We start from the raw sequence: 21,371 nt of genomic DNA on the forward strand, positions 1-21,371 counted from the left end.
TCATGGACACAGTCAAGGATAGATCGGGGCACCGTTATGGTGACACCGGGGCGATTTCGCAGAAGGGCACTGCTTGGTTGCATGATAGGGACATTTCGGACCTTTGGAGACACGCACACCCACTTGCCACGCAATACACATTCTACTCTCACGTTCACCACACTTACGCACGCATAGACCACTTCATGGGCTCATCGTCCCTCATTCCCCACGTCACCACAGTGTCAATTGTCCCAGCTGCCCTCTCCGACCATCAAGCAGTGGAACTGACGCTTACCGTACCCAGTTCGCCACGCGCTCCGGGGTCGTGGAGGCTTAACGAAACCCTCTTACAAAAACCGGCGGTAACCCGCCAACTTCATAAATGCATCTCAGACTATTTAGCCACCAATGACACCCCTGATATGTCGATGTCGTCCTTGTGGGGTGCTTTAAAAGCTGTTGTTAGGGGAGAGCTGATAGCGATCTCAGCTGCAGATGCCAAACTTCGCAAAGAAAAAAGGAGTGACCTCTCGGACAAAGTCGCGGAGCTGGAGAGAGTTCACAGCCGCACTGGCGCCCCAAGAATCTGGCGCCAACTTAAAGCTGCCCGGGCTCAGCTGGCTAGCCTCGACACCGATAGGGCAGAATTTGCCGCTCTTCGCCTCCGTCACACGTACTACGTGGGGGGCAATCGCACCGGCCGGCTCCTAGCCAGCGCCTTGAAAGCCAAACTCCAACGCTCCAAAATCACGTCGCTGCTAAACGACGCCGGCGATGCAGTTACCGAGGATGCACAGATCGCCTCAGCCTTTCGCACCTATTATGCCTCTCTGTATAGCGCGGATGAAAAGTCACCGACAGCCATTGACGAATACCTGCAGTCGGCCGATATTACGCCGTTGTGCCCGGCAAGCGTGGAAAATCTTGACGCCCCCATTCGCCCCGACGAGATCCTCGCTGCCATTGCACGCCTTCGTCCGCTTAAATCCCCGGGCCCTGACGGCTTCTCCTCGGGCTTTTATAAATCCTTCGGCCATGTCTTAGCGCCTGTCCTCGCCAGGCTATTTAATTCCTTTGGAGGGCCGAGCTCCATCCCGCCCGATATGCTTGCAGCCGACATTGTGGTCCTGCCTAAGCCGGGCAAACCCCCAACACACTGCTCTGCATTCCGCCCCATCTCCTTACTCAATCTAGATCTGAAGCTATTTACGGGAGTACTGGCGGCTCGCCTGGGCCCCTGCCTCCCGGGCATCCTCGAACCGGACCAATCGGGCTTTGTCCCGAACCGCCAGTGCAGTGACAATACCAAAAGAATCCTGCACCTCGTGGACAAAGCTCATTTCCAGGTCTCCGACTCTGCCCTATTAGCCATCGATGCAGAGAAGGCTTTCGACCGTGTCGACTGGACCTACTTGCAGGCTGTGCTGCGGCGCTACCACCTTGGCGACCGGTTTCAAGCCTGGATCGCGAGCTGCTACCACCGTCCGTTGGCACGTGTCCGGCTGGGTGGCCTCAAGTCCGACCCCTTCGAGATACAGAGAGGAACCCGCCAGGGGTGTCCCCTCTCACCCCTCCTATTTGCTCTATACGTGGAGCCCTTAGCACAGACAATTCGCGACAATCCCCACATTATAGGAATGTCTTTCGGCAACGAGCCCCACGTGGTGGGACTGTACGCAGACGACATAATTGCCACTTTAGACCGCCCATCTAGCTCCATACCGGCGCTTTTGGCGGAGCTGGAGCGATTCGGCGAGGTGTCCGGTTTCAAGGTCAACCAAGGGAAATCCCTGATACTGCCCCTTGGCGGCCATGCTCTTCCCAACATCCCACCGCCTGATTTCGGGTGTCAACTGCGGTCCACCACTCGATTGCCTTACCTGGGGATTACCCTGACCTCCTCCACGACCTCGACGATTGCTCACAACTACTCTGCCCTATCATCCCAGATCCGGGCTGATCTCGCGCGTTGGTCAAAGCAGCCTCTCTCCTTACTCGGGAGGATCGCAGCGATAAAGATGTCGGTCCTACCCAAAATATTGTACGTCTTTCAGACTCTCCCAGTGTCGCCGCCGATGGGAATGCTAGCTGACCTCCAACATGACCTTCACCAATTTGTGTGGGAGGGGAAGCGCGCCAGACTTCATCGACAAGTAGCACATAGGACTGTAGACGAGGGCGGCCTCGGGATCCCGAACCTGCTACAATACTTTCAGGCCTCGCAAATTCGATATCTGGTGGAGTGGTACCGACCCGAATCAGAGAAGAGATGGCTCTTTCAGGACAGGGCCATGGCGCAGACCTCCCTGTGGAAGATACCGTTTCTTGCTCGCCGGCACAGACCCCATTATCTCCTCCGCTCCCCTATCACTCGGACCACTATGGCAGCCTGGGACATGGTGGCGGTCAAACGGGGCCTTACGACCTTCCCGTCCCCACTTACCCCGCTCTTTGACAACCCCGCATTCCCACCCGGCACAGATGCCCAGGCTTTCCGGCAATGGCGTGACACGCCTTGCCGATCAGCCGGGCACCTCTTTGATACGGAGGGGTTCCTCTCTCTGGCCGACATCTCGCGAGACTATGGAGTGGATGGCCCTCACATGTTTAAATATTTCCAAATCCGCCATTGGCTCTTGAGTCCGGACGTTGCCCCTCTGGTGGGCCGACAAATGACATCGTTCGAACGTTGGCTCGTATCCAAGGACTCAGATAAACATCTCATATCAGACCTCTATCGGATGCTCTCCCCTGCTGCAGATCCTGATAAGACCGCTAGACAGCGGCGTTGGGAAGCAGAACTTGGCCGATCTCTTTCCTCAGTGGAATGGAACCACATATACTTCAGGGCCGCCCACACTACCCGAAATACCAAAGCTAGGGAATCGGCGATCAAACTAGCTATCTACTGGCATCTTACCCCGGCGAGACTCAATCAAGGCAACCCGACCCGTAGCGCGCTGTGTTGGAGAGGATGTGGCAGCCGAGGTACACTGACTCACCTCCTGTGGGAATGTCCCGCCTTGCAGGAATACTGGAAGGTCGTCCTGGATGACATTGACTCCACGTTCGACACCGAGATCCCACGCTTCCCAGCATACACACTCTTAGGGCTTCCTAATGCACTTACATTCCCCTTGAGATCAACTCGCGGCAAACAGATGGGCATTGCAATGCAGGCAGCCTCGCAACACGTCCTGTCGCTCTGGGGCTCTATTAACCCACCCACCCACACTGGCTGGCTGCACAAGCTGTGGTTCACGTTGGGCATGGAACGGATCCAAGCCACGCTCACGCACACCACTGACACATTCCGCACCACTTGGCAACCGCTCCTGACGTTGCTCTCCAGGGAATTCCACGAAATTACCTGCCCGAAATATCTTCGTATTCTACGGCTCACAGACTGCACTGTGGACCGAACACAACCAGAGGCACCCTGATACATTCTACTCTGCTACAACTCACACGATTACTATAGACGACTGGCGTACTGGTGGGGTGGGGGGGGGCGTTGGGGTTGGGTGTTTGGGAGGGAGGCGGGTTCTTAGGGCTGGCTTGTTTCCTTGTCGCCCCGATTGGGGGATTCTTTAGACTTCCAGGCACCACTTTTCCATTTGGGCACGCTTATCTTGCTCACCTACCGCTTCATAGAGAAGACGTGTCTGTCTGTCTCGCTTGCCTAACTTGCCTGTTGATTATCCATTGCTATGCCATGCCTTTTTCTTTTTCTGTTTTAAAACTCAATAAACATACTTTGACATTAAAATATAGATTTTTAAATAATTATAGAATTTTAGTATTTTTCACCGGGGAACATCCTTTACAACGCAACTTTTACAATGCACTACCATTACAACGCATTTTTACAACGCAAGTACTTTTACAACGCATGTTTTTACAACGCATGTATTTACAACGCAAGTGCCTTTACAACCCAAGTGCCTTTACAACCGCAAGTGCTTTTACAACGTAAGTATTAAGTTTTATTGTATTTATTGTATTATTTTTAAATATTTGTATGAGGGTAATACTTTGGAATTTTTAAAAAAGATACATTTTGATAATTTTATTAGATTTGTATGAGGGTAAATTGATTATGTTTTAATATTTTGTGGGAATTTGTTTTTTGAAGAATTAAATAATAATATTATTTTAATAGATTTGTATGAGGGTAAATTGAGTATGATTGAAGTAAATTAATACTCAGGTATTAATTAAAAAGTAATATTTTGTGGGAATTTCTTTTAAGAAGAAATACATTAATACTTATTTTACAACCCAAAAAGAAATTAAAATTAATTATGAATTATTAATACATAATTTAAAATAAAGAATTTTAAAAATTAAAAAAAGAAATTTTAATGGGAAATTGGAGTATGGTTGAAGAAATTTAATACTCAAGTAAAAAGTAATTTATTAGGCAGGAAAATGAGTTTTGTTGTAGTAATTTAATACTCAGGTAATAATTAAAAATACAAGTTAGAGGGAATTAATGATAAAGTATTAAAGAGTTAATATTTTTAAAACATTTTTAGAAATTTTATTTAAAGATTTTAATATGTTTTTTTATTTAAAAAATAGTATTAGTAAATGAGAAAAAAATAAACTTTAACATTTATATTATTAATTTTTAAAAATATTAAAATTATTTTAGAATAGTTAAAATATATTTTTGATAATATAAAATTTAATGAGAAATTAAAAAATGGAATATATTTATTAATTTGCAATTACTTAAAAGATTTTCCCACGCTTTTGCATTGATTTGAATGGGAATAAATGTCCTTCATTTATTTTTATAGTTGAAGCTATTGATCCCGCGGAACTACTTTTGAAGCAAAGAAAAAGGATGAATGGAAAAGTTTTGATAGGATATAGAATAAGCATAGAGGTAAGAAGAAAATAACTTTAAGTTACATGTAAAAATATTTTAGTTTAATAAAAAGTATAGATTAATACATTTTACCCAAAAAAGGTACGACAGTTTTTTTTGATTATTTTTTTATTAAAAAAAAGTTGTGTAAGTATAAATTATAATACAAATGTTACATATTTTAATACATTTTTAGAAATTAATATAACAGTAAAATAATTAATTTTAGATACAAAAATAATAATAAAAAATTAGTCCTTTTCCAATCTTTGCAGCTTCAAATGACGTCGACTCATTGACGTTTACGTAAGCGGCCATTTTGAAGAGCATCAATGGAGGAAGCAGCAGGAAGCTGATCTGCACTCAGGTAGGAAACACTTTTTTACTTAAATTAAACATATTAGATAGTAAATAAGTATATATATATTGTAAAGAAAGGATAAGAAGCGGTTGCGGTTTTCAAGAAGAATGTTAATTTTGAAAATACAGCATGTCGCCGATCATTTTCCTAGAATATGTCTATGTCGGGTCACTTAAAGTAAAAGGTAAAAGTAATTTGGGTTGAAATGTATTAAAAAATTAAAACAAAATTAGTATGGTTTATGAAAATGTTTTTTTGTAATAAAAAAGTATATTTGAAAATGCATTGTTATGAAATATCTATTTGATATTCCCCTGCATGCATCGAAAACATTTGCAGTATATAACTTAGAAAAAAAGCTTTGAATTTGGTTGACTTTTATTTCATTTATAGGAAAAAAGATTTCGATGTGGAACTATTTAGAAAATATTAAGGGTAAAATAGCGATATTTTGGTATGAAAGGAATATTCTGAATAGTGAGGTAACAGCACCATTGCCTAAACCACTGTTCTCCTTCAGGAGAAACAAGACAATCAGAAACGCATTGGTACATACCTATAAAAATCCTCCATGTTTGTCCCAAACCACTTTGACAGGCATTAGCAAAGCGGTAGGAAATTACAAATGCGGATCATGTTCAATCTGTCCTAACTGCATTGAAAGTAAGACACTGCACTTCAATGGCAAAATACTGAATCCCAAAAGTCTAAATAATTGCAGGAGCAAGAGCGTGGTCTACCTTTTGATCTGCCCATGTGGCCATGGCTATGTGGGCGAGACAGGGAGGAAACTCCGGATTAGATTATTGGAGCACAGATCAGCGATTAAGAATTTGAAAGATAACGCGCCCTTAATAGACCACTATAAAACCAAGAACCATGGCTGTCATGATTTCACATGGTTCATCCTAGAAAAAGTCAGTATGAGCAGAAGAGGAGGAAATTTAGAAGTAATACGTAAGTCACGAGAACAGTGGTTCATGATATACCTGGACACAATTAACAAAGGCCTAAATTCCAGAGAGGACTGGATGAAAATAGTGGCGGGCCAATAAAAACAAGTAAAATTCCATTTGAACAGATGAGGCCTAGGATGTACCAAGATTACACTCTAAACAGGTGTTCAGTATACTGAACCAATATATATGTGATTAACTTTTTATCAAATTAATTTAAATTTTAAACGTTTAGCTCCTGTTAGGACAACAGCGAGATGATAACAATGTATCGAATTATATCCAATATCAAATAATTAGGTATATAAATAAGCGTATACTCCACAAAAGATATGACCGGGCAAAACAGAACTGGGGTTAGTAAGTAAGACCTCGGATTTCATCTGCAGGTTATTACTTATGTAATATCATTAGTCGAATATGATAGTGAGTTAAAGACAGCGGCAGTGGTATGTCTATAACAGTGGGTATTCCGGATGCTTAATCACGATAAACATTACTGGAATGAGTGCGTGCGCGAAAACAACAAAAGGAGCGTTGGAACGCAACGCACGTTGACCCACATCGAGGCTTAATAGAGGAGTGAAGCCCCGTTTCACAGCGAGGCTTGGAACACGCTATGTATGCAGCGTTGGATTTCAGCGCATGTGCAACAGGTCGCAGGATAATAATGAAGACAATAAGGCTCACCTGGCTAAATAACTAAGGAGCCAATGATAGACTCCAGCGGCAGGTTCAAATAGGAAAAAAAACATCCTAACGGCCTCTTTGGTTTTTTGCGGTGCGAGACGTTTGGAGCCCGTAGGTGAGCGGAAGATTACGTGGGGCGCGGGAGACCAGAGCTCTGCAAATTATCGGTAAGAACCTGCCCCTGCCCAGACTAAACATTGCGCTAGGGAGGTAGTACTAGTGTTTTCAAACAGCATTTCTGACCCCAGGCATCGCTTATTTGTACCCTGATAGGAACAAGGAAAGAAAAAGGACCCGCCCCCGAAAAATAAAGCTTTCAGAATTACAGAAAAGGGGTAAGATATGTAGATCGTTGTTCAACAGACAGCTCAATGATGAAAATGGTATAAGCAATAAATAGGTGGTGTTTTTGATTGCAGAGATTTGAAAAAAAGATATCTGTAAATCCAGTACATCTCGTCTAAACTGCAATAGAGGACAGAACAGCAGACCATCTTGTGCCTAAATAAAACAGGTAACATGGAAAATCAGGGTCTTAACACATTAAAAAGTTTAATTCATTAATATGAACATAGGGTAAGCCTCTTTTTCTCATCTATAGGAATAACAAGGTACCAGCGAGGCGGTCTCCCTACATTAACAAAGAGGTAAGGGAACAAAGATAAGATGGTAAATAAAGTGGGGCCAGTGAAATAAACAAATTAAAAAATTCTTGTGTAACTTTTAACTAGTTATGATAATATATAAAATATGTATCTACATTTTAGTAAAACAGACCAGGATGATAATTTGAAACCGAACGTGGTACGGAAGAAAACTTATGAAATCCTATACCATGTGAACAGGTAAATAAGATAAATCAAGAATTGAGGTTTACTAGTAACATGGGTCCTGGTACCTACTGTTGATTGGAACATCTAAATAATTATATCAGGATTGGGAAATGAAGGAAGCTAGATGTTGTCACTAGGCAGCAGGTTGTGGACAACACGAAAGAATAGTGGGTTAAAATTATATAAGGACAACAATGGATTGATATAAAGTATTATGGAGGATTATGAAATGGAAATGTATTTGTAGCACACATGAGATAGGAAGATCTCTAAACAGGGACCATGTAGCATGATAACCATCACATGTTATGAAACTAGGCACATTAGGGTTGCTTGTATAGTAATTAACAACTGCTAGATGTGTTATAAGAAAGTAAAAATGCAATGGATGTAAGACACTGATGGAAATATGTTTATCCGCAGGAGGTCTATATCAACGGCAACCAACAAGTGCCAAAAGTAGGAGAGACTGATTAATATAGTCTTGACAAAGATGGTAACACATCCATAAAAAACCATCGAAACTCGTCGACGCCCCTCCGCACGATCAAGGAATCAAAAATCTAGCCTGTAGACAAAGATTTATACATGTCCAGGACTGTGTTTATGCTAAAATCTCAAACGTGCAAAATGTATTGACAAGTTTGATGTCTTTGTATGTCTCTCCTTTTTCTGTATCTCTTAGGTTAACAAACGCCAAAAGTAAATTGATTGTGTTGTATTTTTATGTAGTAGAAACTGTATATTTGAATTTGTCTATGAGATTTTAATATAGGTGCGCAATGAGTTGTTTTTAACACATAACTGTATTTGTACGAATATTTTTAAGAATAAACAATGAACTACATTGCTGTTGTATAAGTGTATTAGATAGTTAAGGCATCTAGTGGGCCCAAGGGTGGTTGGACTAGACAACTATTTTGGGTTGTTTTATGCAAAACGGTTTGCCAAGGGAAAATCTCTTCTCACTGTCGAAAGTACTCTATTCCCCTGGTTATAAGGGGGTTCTCTCTAATTTGAAACAAATGAAAGGAGGTAGAACTGTTTTAATAAGCATGGTGTTTTATTATTTAATTCAAAAACTATTTTTGAACATGTTGGATACTAGCAAGGGGTATATAGTGAGAATATGTTTTACTAGGAGGGAGAAAATGTTAAGGAAATGTTTTTAAAGTTTATATTTTCAACACATGGTGTTTCGTAAATACACAAACAAAAATTAGGAAAAAGTAGGAAACTAGCAAGGGTCAAATAGTGAGAATATGTCTTGCTAGGAGGTAGAAATTGTTTGGAAATTGTTTTTTAAGTTTACATTTTGAACACATGGCCTTTCATAATTACATAAGTAATTCCATCGAAATTTTTTAGAATAGCAGTTAGGGTGAAATAGAGAGAAAATGTTTGGCTAGGAGATATATTTCATTTTTGGATGCAATTATAGTGTTTGTGCATTTTCTGCACCATGTTTTCAAATCAAGAAGAAGACGGATTATGGAAAAACATCAAGAACGAGTTGGACAGATTTTGCATTTTGATTTTCGGGAATTTTATCTTGAAGGATATGGAGAATGGATTTTTTTCTAACATCATTACAGTAGAATTTTTTTTTAATGGAATACACTTCCCTATCCAGAATGGATTTTGACAAAAAATATTCTATGGAACTTTTTTAAAAATTAGATGGGTATTCACACTTGAAAAAGTTTGCCAGTGTCTTTGGACGGAGGGTAAAAAGATTTTTATTCCAAAATCCATTTTGTGGTTTTGAAAATTAGCTAAACTTTGATTTTGGAAAAAATATGTTTCCCCAAAATTTAATTTTCCAAGAAGTTCCACATCAATTTATTATTTTTTACATTTTGACTTTTCAGTTTTTCATTGCAATTAAAATAAGAAAAAAATATCACATTTGTAAAGAAGCTTTTGCAAAAAGAATTTTTTTGGTGGAAAGTCAAGAAGATATATTTTTTTAAATTCAAAAATGCATTTTAAAATATAAGAAAAGTATAAAGATTTTTTTAACTTTAAATGGAGAAAACCCTTTTGAAAAAGAAGAAATATTTTATTCCTTTTAATTTGGATTATTGGGTTTTTATATTGGTTTTTACAAAATGGATAGATTATGGAGAAAAAAAGAAGAAAAAAAAAAAAGAAGACAACTACAGGTAGGCTGACCCGACGTAAATTTGGAAAAAAAAATTGAAAATTTTTACTTCCAATTGAAATTTGTATTTGGTAAAATTTAGGTCAAAGCAGGAAAGTAAAAAGAAATTAATATTTAAAAATGGAGAATGTTAGCAACATTTTCGAGGTAGTCTAGAGCCACACACAACGAAAACTGTTGTAGTGCACCCAATAGTCTCTCAGACATTTCCCTTGATTTGGTTGATATTCGTGGGTTTAGGCTACCAGTTAATGTTTGTGAAATTCTCAATTCTTGAAAACTTTGCTCCTTCTTCAACGTTTCCAGAAAAGAGTAGAAGTTAGGGTGTGGTTTGCCAATTGTATGGTTGAAGGAGTTATGCCATCCCTCTATGGCATTATTTGTTTTTGCTTCTCCCTCTAAACAGCTCGTGTAACAGTTCCACCACTCCACATGGTAACGTGGCCTCCTCCTGCGACCTGATCTGCTTAGGTGTCCAATCCATGGGGGTCATTATGATGCCCGTCACCATAGTGGGGAATGGGACCGCTCGCCATAAGGGCGGGGGTCCCGGGGGTGAGATTAGGATGTGCCCGCCACAGTGGCGGGCTCATCCTGTATTTACAGCATTGTGGCGGGCGGTGCTCTCTGCACCGCCCGCCACAACGCTGAAAATGCTTTTCACCATTTGCATAATGAAAGCGGCAGGCACCGCGCGGTGCCTGCCGCTTTCATTATGCAAATGCAGGGGGGTACCACAGGTACCCCCCGTGTGCACCCCCCTACTGTCCTTCACTCTGGGGGCCCGCATGGGGCCCCCAGAGTGAAGACCGCCTGCCTTTCCGTGGCGGCATTGCCGCCACGGAAAGGCTTGCCTCACAGCCCATTGTAATATGGCGGGCGGTGTCTTACAGACACCGCCACCATGTTGCAGGTTTTCCTGTTCATTTTTTTAATTCAAACTGTAGTTTGCTATCAGTGGAGTAATCTGCAACCAGGGATGTTTTTTGTAGTTTACGCCAGAATGCCTGGGAAAAATTGAAAAAACATCCCTGAATTTGGGTATCCGTGTACGTTTTAGTGATCACATTGATCATTGTCAATTCAAAATCAACAATTATTTTCCTAGGACTTTTTTTGGTAATGTTTTCAATAACTGATAAAAGTTCAGTGTAGGTTGCAGATTGCTTATCTGGTAGCAAACTATATACTAAGGGCATCACATTATTGTTAATTTTTGCATGTATAGTATAAATTTGGGTGAAAGGATGGGGTGTACTTTTAAACGTCCCATCCATCATCCAAATGTCACTATTTTCTAACTTAACTAGGTTGCGGGGTGTACTAAAGATAAGAATACGTTTTTTGAGGGGTTTTGTTGTCATGCAGAAGGAATGGTTCATCAGCAAAAGAAACAGTGAGTTCATTAGGAATTACAATGTCAGAAAAAGTATGAGGAGTTGCAGTATGTGTGTTACTTGCCTGATTTTGTCTCTGTATAATTCTTCTCAAATTAGGAATAATAGGCATATTACTAGCAACATGACTGGGGACATGCTGTGCAACCTCTCTTAAAATAGATCCGGTAGAATCATTGGAGGTGCCTGCAATTTCTTTCATTTCATTTAAGGTTTCCCTTACTTCAATCTCCATTGCAGAGGCAGAGTGATTATGATCAGTTGTTTTAATAATGATATCATCAAGGGTAACTGCTCTGCCGCTGCAATGGGATGAGTAGTATTGCACACACCTCCAACTTATCCTTTCTTTACAATATATATATCCAGCATGTTTTAATAAACGGTTTCCTTTTCTTAATGTAAGAAGCTGTTTCCTGAGTTGACATTTCCTGTGAAAAAAAGAGATTTATTTTAATATGTGTTTTTTGAAAAATAAATTAGATAATACACTATCCCACATATTCACTACTGCTGCACCATACTGGAGTTAGAATAGTACATCCTGCCTCTATATTATCTACCACTTTCCCTACTGTTGCACCTTCTTGGAGTCAGAATAGTAAAACATGCCCCTACATTATCTCACACTTTCACTACTACTGCACCATCCTGGAGTTAGAATAATAAATTCTGCTCCTACACTATCCTACACTTTCCCTACTGCTGCACCATCCTGGAGTTAGAATAGTAAATAGTGCCTCTACATTATCCAACACATTCCCTGATGTTGCACCTTCTTGAAGTTAGAATAGTAAATCATGCTCCCACATTATCTCACACTTTCACTACAGCTGCACCATCCTGGAGATAGAATAGTAAATCCTGACTCTACATCATCCCACAATTTCCCTACTGCTGCACCATCCTGGAGTTAGAATAGTAAATCCTGCCTCTATATTATCCCTCACTTTCCGTACTGCTGCACCATCCTGGAGTTAGAATAGTAAATCCTGCCTCTACACTATCCCACACTTTCTCTACTGCTGCACCATCCTGCAGTTAGAATAATCAATCCTGCCTTTACATTATCCCACACTTTCCCTACTTCTGCACCATCCTGGAGTTAGAATAGTAAATTCTGCTTCTACCCTATCCCACACTTTCCTTACTGCTGCACCTTCCTGGAGTTAGATTTAGAAATGCTGACCCTACAATATCCTACAATTGCACTACTGTTGTGTTTTCAATGAGTATTAATACTGAAGTATTGTGATTTGATTTTTTACATGGCTTATATTTGTTATTTGAATTACCTTTTGGGTCTGGTCTTGTTTTCTTGGAGTTTCTTTCTAATGTTGTGGGTTTTGACTTTGTATGTTGTTTTTTGGAGACTGTAATGAGAATCTGAAAAAGAGAAAAGTATGATTTTGTTCTTTATTTTTTACAATGCTTTTCAAAGGAACAAACATGTTTGCATTTCATTGAATACGTTTATATTTAATTTACTGTGTTTTTAAAAAATGAAATGGTACCTATACAGTTTTGTACACTTTACATTTTGATGCACCTTCTAGGAGTTAGAATTGTAAATCTTGCCTCTACAGTATCCCACACTTTCCCTACTGTTGTACCTTCCTGGTGTTAGAATAGTAAATCCCACCCCTTCATTATCCCACACTTTCCCTACTGTTGCACCTTCTTGGAGTCAGAATAGTAAATCTTGCAAATACACTATCCCACACTTCCCCTACTGCTGCACCATCCTAGAGTTAGAATAGTAAATTCTGCCCCTTTACTATCCAATACTTTCCCTACTGCTGCACCTTCGTGGAGTTAGAATAGTAAATCCTGCCCCTACACTATCCCACAGTTTCCTTACTGTTGCACCTTCCTGGAGTTAGAATAAGAAATGGTGACCCTACAATATCTTACAATTTCACAAATGCTATGTTTTCCTGGAGTATTAATACTGAAGTATTGTGAATTGAATTTTCAAAAAGCTTACATTGGTTATTTGAATTACCTTTTGAGTCTGGTCTTCTTTTCTTGGAGTGTTACTGGATTTGACTTTATTTGTGTTTTTTTGGAGAGTTTAATGAGAATCTGCAAAAAAATAAAAATAATAATTTTGTTGTTTATTTGTAAAAATGCTTTTCAGAGGAACAAAAATATCTGGATTTCTTTGAATACGTTTATATTTAATTTACTTTTGTTTTAGAAAATGAAATGGTACCTATACACGGTTATGTTATGTTATGTTATGTTATGTTATGTTATATTTACTTTTGTATAGCGCACGGCTACTCAAAAAGAGTGTCCCGGCGCTTTGAGTAAGGAGGACTACAGTACAATAACATAACACAGTTAAAAAAAAAGAAGGAGACAGCGATAAAGGGGGCAAACCAAATATATGCAGCCTACTGGGTAAACAACCAGGTTTTAAGACCTTTTCTAAAGGCAAGTAGGCTGGTGGCTCCCCGAAGTGTGAGCGGCAGAGAGTTCCACAACGGTCAGCCACTTTCCCTACTGATGCACCTTCCAGGAGTCAGAGTAGTAAATCCTGCCTCTACACTATCCCACACTTTCCCTACTGTTGTTCCTTCCTGGAGTTAGAATAGTAAATCCTACCCCTTCATTATCCCACATTTTCCCTACTGCTGCACCTTTTTGGAATTAGAATAGTAAATTTTGCCAATTCACTATCCCACACTTTCCCTACTACTGCACCATTCTGGAGTTAGAATAGTAAATTCTGCCCCTACACTATCCAACACTTTCCATCCTGCTGCACCTTCATGGAGTTAGAATAGTAAATCGGGCCCCTACACTATCCCACACTTTCCTTACTGCTGCACCTTCCTGGAGTTAGAATAAGAAATGCTGACCCTACTATATCTTACAATTTCACTACTGCTATGTTTTCCTCGAGTATTAATACTGAAGTATTGTGAATGGATTTTTTACTGTGCTTACATTGGTTTTTTGAATTACCTTTTGAGTCTGGTCTTCTTTCTTTTGAGTTTCTTTCTGATGTTACTGGATTTGACTTTGTTGTTTTTTGGAGAGTTGAGTGAGAATCTGCAAAAAGAGAAAAGTATGATTTTGTTGTTTATTTTTTAAAATGCTTTTCAAAGGAACAAAAATGTCTGCATTTCTTTGAATACGTTTATATTTAATTTACTGTTGTTTTAGAAAATGGAATGGTATCTATACACTGTTGCACACTTTCCCTACTCATACACTTTCCAAGAGTTAGAGTAGTAAACCCTGCCTCTAAACTATCCCACACTTTCCCTACTGTTGTACCGTCCTGGAGTTAGAATAGTATATCCTGCCTCTACACTATCCCACACTTTCCCTACTGCTACACCATCCTGGAGTTAGAATAGTAAATTATGTCCCTACACTATCCAACACTTTCCCTACTGCTGCACCTTCATGGAGTTAGAATAGTAAATCCTGCCCTTACACTATCCCACACTTTCCTTACCTCTGCACCTTCCTGGAGTTAGAATAAGAAATGCTGACCCTACAATATCTTACAATTTCACTACTGTTGTGTTTTCCTAGAGTATTAATACTGAAGTATTGTGAATTGATTTTTTACAAAGCTTACATTGGTTATTTGAATTACCTTTTGAGTCTGGTTTTGTTTCCTTGGAGTTTCTTTGTGATGTACCTGGATTTGACTTTATTTGTTGTTTTTGGAGAGTTTAATGAGAATCTGCAAAAAGAAAAAAGTATGATTATGTTGTTTGTTGTTAAAAATACTTATTAAAGAAACAATGTCTGCATTTCTGTGAATACGTTTATATTTAATTTAATGTTGTTTAAGAAAATGAAATGGTACCTATACACTGTCACACACTTTCACTACTGATGCACCTTTCTGGAGTTAGAATAGTTAATCCTGCCACTACACTATCTCATACTTTCCCTACTGTTGTACCGTCCTGGAGTATGAATAGTAAATCATACCCCTTCATTATCCTACACTTTCCCTATGGCTGCACCATCCTGGAGTTACAAAGGTAATTCCTGCCCCTACACTATCCCACACTTTTCCTACTTTTGCACCATCCTGGAGTTAGAATAGTAAATCCTGCCCCTACATTATCCCACACTTTCCCTACTGCTGCAACTTCCTGGAGTTAGAATAGTAAATTCTGCACCTACACTATCCCACACTTTCCTTTCTGCTGCACCTTCCTGGAGTCAGAATAGTAAATCATACCCCTACAATATCCTCCACTTTTACAACAGCTGCACCTTGTTGGAGTTAGAATTAGAAATGCTGACCCTACACTATCCCACACTTTCCTTACTTTTGCATGTTTCTGGAGTTAGAATTACAAATCTTGTCCCTATCTTATCACATTGTTTCTCTTTTTTTCCTTATTTGTTGAACCGTTTCATTTTTGATGCTTTAAATTATTAAATTAGTACACTGCATTTGTTTTAAAAATAATTACCTGTTTTAAAAGTCGTCCTTTTTTTGGTGAAATATCTGTTTTTTTCTTACTTGATTATTTTCTGTGAGAATGATAGTAAATGTGCTTGTTTTAGAAATAGTTTGCTTACTTTTTGTAAATATGAATTGACTTAAAATAATTTCTTTAGTACCTTTGTTTTTATAGTTGTTAAGGAGAGTGGCTCCTTTTTGAAATCGCTTTTTTAAATTGTTATCCCTTTCGCAGATTTTTCAGTTTGGCTGTTTAAAAAAATAGTTGATATTTGAAATATTTGATAAAAAAATATTTACATACTAAACATAGCACTATTTTTTTATATTTAACTAATGTGAGAAAAATGTGTAATGATGAAATATAATTTGGATTTTAAATGGTTTATTTTGTGTTACCTTTTTTTATAGTAACAGGTTTTAGCTGTGAATTTATAATAGTAAGAAAAATAAAGAATAATATGTTTCGGCACTTAAATAATATTTTAAGTTGTTCAGGACGTAGAAAATCGTTTCTCTATTTAGCGAAGTATGGAAAATGTGTTAATTAAGAAAATATAAATATTACTAATAATACTTATTTTACATTTTTTTAACTTGAAATTGTTGTTAATAATTTATACACTTACTTGAATGTTGATAAATATTTTTTATGTAAAGAAATCCTGTCGTAGCTCGATAAATAGGTCAGTGGGTCAGAGGGTCAGCGTTTGGCATCTGGTCACTCTGGGAGTTGATAATCAACTGTTTTCAAAATGGTAGATTGCTCGAATGTATACGTTTTAGTCACTGTTATTTAAAATAGTGAGAAACACAGCGTTTAAATGTGCTTTTAAAATGCATTTATTTTCTGTGGAAACTTATAATTTAAACTTTGGTTTAAAAATGTGTTCTTTTAACTTTCTCGTACCATTTTGGCATCCATTTTGAAATTAGTGTTGTGGTTTTACCTTCATGAGAAGAGTTGTAGGACAATTACTTCATGTTTTAATTTTAAAATGGCGACTCCGTGAGTGAAATTTGTTTGTAATTACGTTTAGTCTTTTTTTAAATATGATACTATTTTTACGTAATTTTTATTAATCATGTTTTTAATTTCGTTTAAAATGACAAGTTTGACAATTGCGTGAGTATTTTTTTTAATACCCGAGTATTCATTTTAATACTAGAGTATTAATTTTAAAAAAGCATTGGATATCGGTATATTTACGTTCAGTTTTTTTTTACATTTTAATACACTTTCCCACCCAAAACCCCTATTTTCCCTGCATCCCGTGCCAGGTTTATTTAACAAAATTAAAAGAAACTATTTTTTTTTTCGTTGTAAAGGTATGCGTTATAAGTGATTTCGTTGTAATGGTACTTTTGTATTAATATTACTATTTAGCGTTGTTATAGAATGCGTTGTACAGTCATGCGTTGTAAAGGTACTTGCGTTGTAAAAAAGGCGTTGTAAATGCGTGCGTTGTAATGGTATGCGTTGTAACGTCATACATCCTTTTTCACCATACTTTACTATTGGTGAGATCTCAAGCCCCAGTGGCGGTGATTTTACATGGTAAAGTCTAGGGAAAAATACTAAAATACTCTCATAAATCCTGTTTTATTAGGCTCAACCCCCAGTGGTGAGGGTTGTAAGTCTGCATCTAGTTGTAAATTTACACAAAAAAATGTCGAATAGCAAAAAAATGTTCAGTTACTTCTGGCTGCAATAGTACATTTATACATGAGTAATTCTACTAATTTACCTTTTTGATTAGGCCCTATTGTATACGTAGTAGTCAAACTCAATCAAATTACTTATTGTGCTACTTACAAAAACTATAGTCAATAAAAAGATTTTGTTATATAACCCAATATACCTTCTAAAACTGACTTGTCTTAAACACATTTGTCAAAAAAGTAATAAAAAAAGTACTCCACTATGTATTAAAAAGTTACTGATTACAATTATGGACCGTTATTCCAAATATTCAAAGTGCAGTTGCTGTGAGTTTTACGTCACAAATGTAGACACCTTTGCACATACCAAGTTTGTTTTCCCCTTAAGAGAGAATCCTAGTGTAGATTTACAAGAACAAATGTTGGCCGTAACAAATAGAAGGCATTTCCATTTCCACAATTTCCAGCTATCTATGAAGCTAGTATAGGGCAAATACATAATCATATGTCATAGGTACCGATTCTATATTTCAGTGGTGCAACATGTTAACCAAGTATTTGTGGGGTGACACGTTTTTGTAGGAGTATAGGGCAACTTGACATGTTTTCCTTCAACTAGTCACATCCCTTTTAAATTATACTTAAAAGGTTTGCACTTTGATGTAATTTTGAATATCCTAAGTTTACGTTTGTATAATTCCAAGATTATTGCCAGTCCGTATGTAACTTTCATGAACTTGAAGTAGTTAGAGAGACTGAAATTTTGTTCAGAGTAAGTACTCACAAGCTCACATTGAAAATAGTTTGAAATGGAAAATGTAAATTTCTGCAATATTACTAGTACCAATTCATGTTTGGTTTCTATCTGGGTCAAGGACTGGGCACTTGGAAGGTCTGTTAAGTTTTTTCTGTGATTGATAACTTGGTCAAAGAGACAAATAGGCAATCTGCTGGCATCGTATGCCATGCCAAAGTCTGGGACCCACAGATAAATGCTGTAAGTATCCAAAGGGCATGTTTTAAATTGGACATAAATAGGACAGGGAAAAGCATATTCTTGAAAATTACAGTAACTTGTCTACCAAAAAGATCGTAAAACTATATCCAACGTAATCTTAATTCCTCTTTGACAAGAAATGGCAGAGTCATAACACATTTTCATTACATCCAACAATAGTTCTTTAGTCGGAACAAAAAAAGCGTGTTGGTTGAAATGCAACTCACGTTGTTGGACTAAACGTGTCTTTCGATGCCAGTCTTCCAATTCCTGTTGACTGATTTGTTCATAAGCCATTTTAACTCTGTCTAAAAGAGATTGAACAAAGACCACACAATGTGATATAATCACAAGCTGATCAAAGCTGAGTGACGAGTCAGGATAACGACAAAATAGAGCATCAGCCAAACACTTATTTCAACCAGAAATACAAGGGATAGAAAAGTCATACTGAGATGAAAATGCTTATCACCTCAATATAGGTGTAAACCAGCCTTTCCTCAGAATGTAATCTCTTCTTTTGTCAAAGGACCACTAACTGTCCCAACATTCCACTAAATACTCTGCTGATCAAGCAGAGGAAGGGAACTTCTTCAGAACATCCTTCTTCTTTGTCTTTCTTGTAATCTGTTATCAATGAACAGTGTCTATTTGTTTTTTCTCTTCCTTCAAACCATATTGAAAAAGAGTCATTTGAGTCTTTCAACCCAAGTAGTTTCATCCATTAATTGACAAAATCGAGGCCTATTAGTCAATACATCCATTTCTTCCTCCTACGTATTGCACAATGGTTCCTCAGCTGAATATTTTTTTATCCATGCATTCAAACATCTAAAACACAAAGAGAAAAGTCTCCAAAGAGGTCTCCAAGTCCATCTAGACAAGTGCACACTCAGTAAGTCAACTGATCAAGTAACTCACCTATACTCGATCTTGATTAAATTGTGCAGATCGAAAAGCAAAGTACGCTGTAATACAATCCAAAAATCTCAAAGTTATTGGGTACCAAGAAAAACGCAGGGCACTTCAGGAACCACTGCAATATTTGTAGACCTTGCATCCAAGGTATACTTCAATGCTGCATTCTCAAGGCTTTGTTGTAACTTTTGTGCTAGGTTCTAAGATGCATCCATAGCATAATCAGACCTAAAAATACATTGGTGTCACAATCTGTCAAGGACTGAATGCTGAGAAGCTCTCTTAAGATTTCTTCTTTGATTGCACAAACAAAGGGTGATTACTCCCAGTAGCACTGGTGCCACCCTTCACAGAATAGTTCACCTAAGATGGTCCTAGCTATAAGGAAAAAACACCGAAGCAAAAATGTCCCTGGGAATCTTTTAGTTCCTAATTAAAGAAGACTAATGTAGAAATGAATAGCAAAGCATTAGTCTCTTCCTGACATCAAGGAAGCATAAAGAGCCAGACATATACACCCAAGAGGAGATCCGTAGGAGATTCCAATTGTAAGCAGCAGAACCAAGGACAAAAATAGTAAGAACAATGCAATGATTTCAATGAAAATAAGGCAGCAAATGTGTTGCTGTACATAATCACCATCATCATTGCCTTCTTTATGTATGTTTCAAGCAGGAACTAACATCACACAAAAATACTCCACTTAATTTTAGATTGGGAAACTCAGACAAAGTTCCCTGAACAAACAACAACATTGAAAGAGCAGTTAATAAGCAGGGCCACTAGAATTATCAGAATCTGCATGCACAGCTTTCTCCATATAATGATGTATTTGCCACTCTTGCACATACTTCATCATCTTCTATTTTAAAAATTTTAACAATAAGGCGTCGATTCCGATCCGGTAAATATTCCGCCGTACGATTCACATTCGTATCCGAATCCGTACGAATGGGAACTTTACGTCCGACCTGCGAATTCCGATCCGTTCCCGTCGAATTCCGTACGAATATCATCGAACCGTCCGAATCACAGTCGAGGATCCGTACGAATATGCATCGGGAATCCTACCGTACGAATGGTAACCAGCCCGTACAAACACACAAGTACGATCCTGTACGAGAAGCTTGACAGCGATTCGTACGGAACAAAGTTTTCGCACTAGAATAATGATTTGTATGGCAATATTCGGCTTGCATCAAGCAGCGTCAACACATACCACACGTGTACCCCTCGCTCAAGCACAAGTACGACACCTACAACCCCCCAACAAGCCCACGCGAACACCCCCACCCGCCAACGGCACGTACCAGTCAATCGCACGCACAAGTACGACACGCACACCCCCCTACACGAACACCCCCACCCGCCAACGGCCCGTACCAGTCAATCGCACGCACAAGTACGACACGCACACACCCCCAACAAGCCCACGCGAACACCCCCACCCGCCAACGGCCCGTACCAGTCAATCGCACGCACAAGTACAACACGCACACCCCCCCAACAAGCCCACGTGAACACCCCCACCCGCCAACGGCCCGTACCAGTCAATCGCACGCACAAGTACGACACGCACACCCCCCCAACAAGCCCACGTGAACACCCCCACCCGACAACGGCCCGTACCAGTCAATCGCACGCACAAGTACGACACGCACACCCCCCAACAAGCCCACGCGAACACCCCCACCAGCCAAAGGCCCATACCAGTCAATCGCATGCACAGGTACGACACGCACACCCCCACAACAAGCCCACGCGAACACCCCCACCCGCCAACGGCCCGTACCAGTCAATCGCACGCACAAGTACGACACGCACACCCCCCCTATCAAGCCTACGCGAACCCCCCACCCGCCAACGGCCCATACAAGTCAACTGCACGTACAAGTACGACACGCAAACCCCCCTACGCGAACACCCCCACGTGCCAACGGCCCGTACCAGTCAATTGCACGCACAAGTACGACACGCACACACCCCTACGCGAACACCCCCACCCGCCAACGGCCCGTACCAGTCAATCGCACGCACAAGTATGACACGCACACCCCCCTACGCGAACACCCCCACCCGACAACAGCCCGT

This window comes from Lissotriton helveticus, chromosome 11, assembly GCF_964261635.1.
Source record: "Lissotriton helveticus chromosome 11, aLisHel1.1, whole genome shotgun sequence".
NCBI lineage: Eukaryota > Metazoa > Chordata > Amphibia > Caudata > Salamandridae > Lissotriton > Lissotriton helveticus.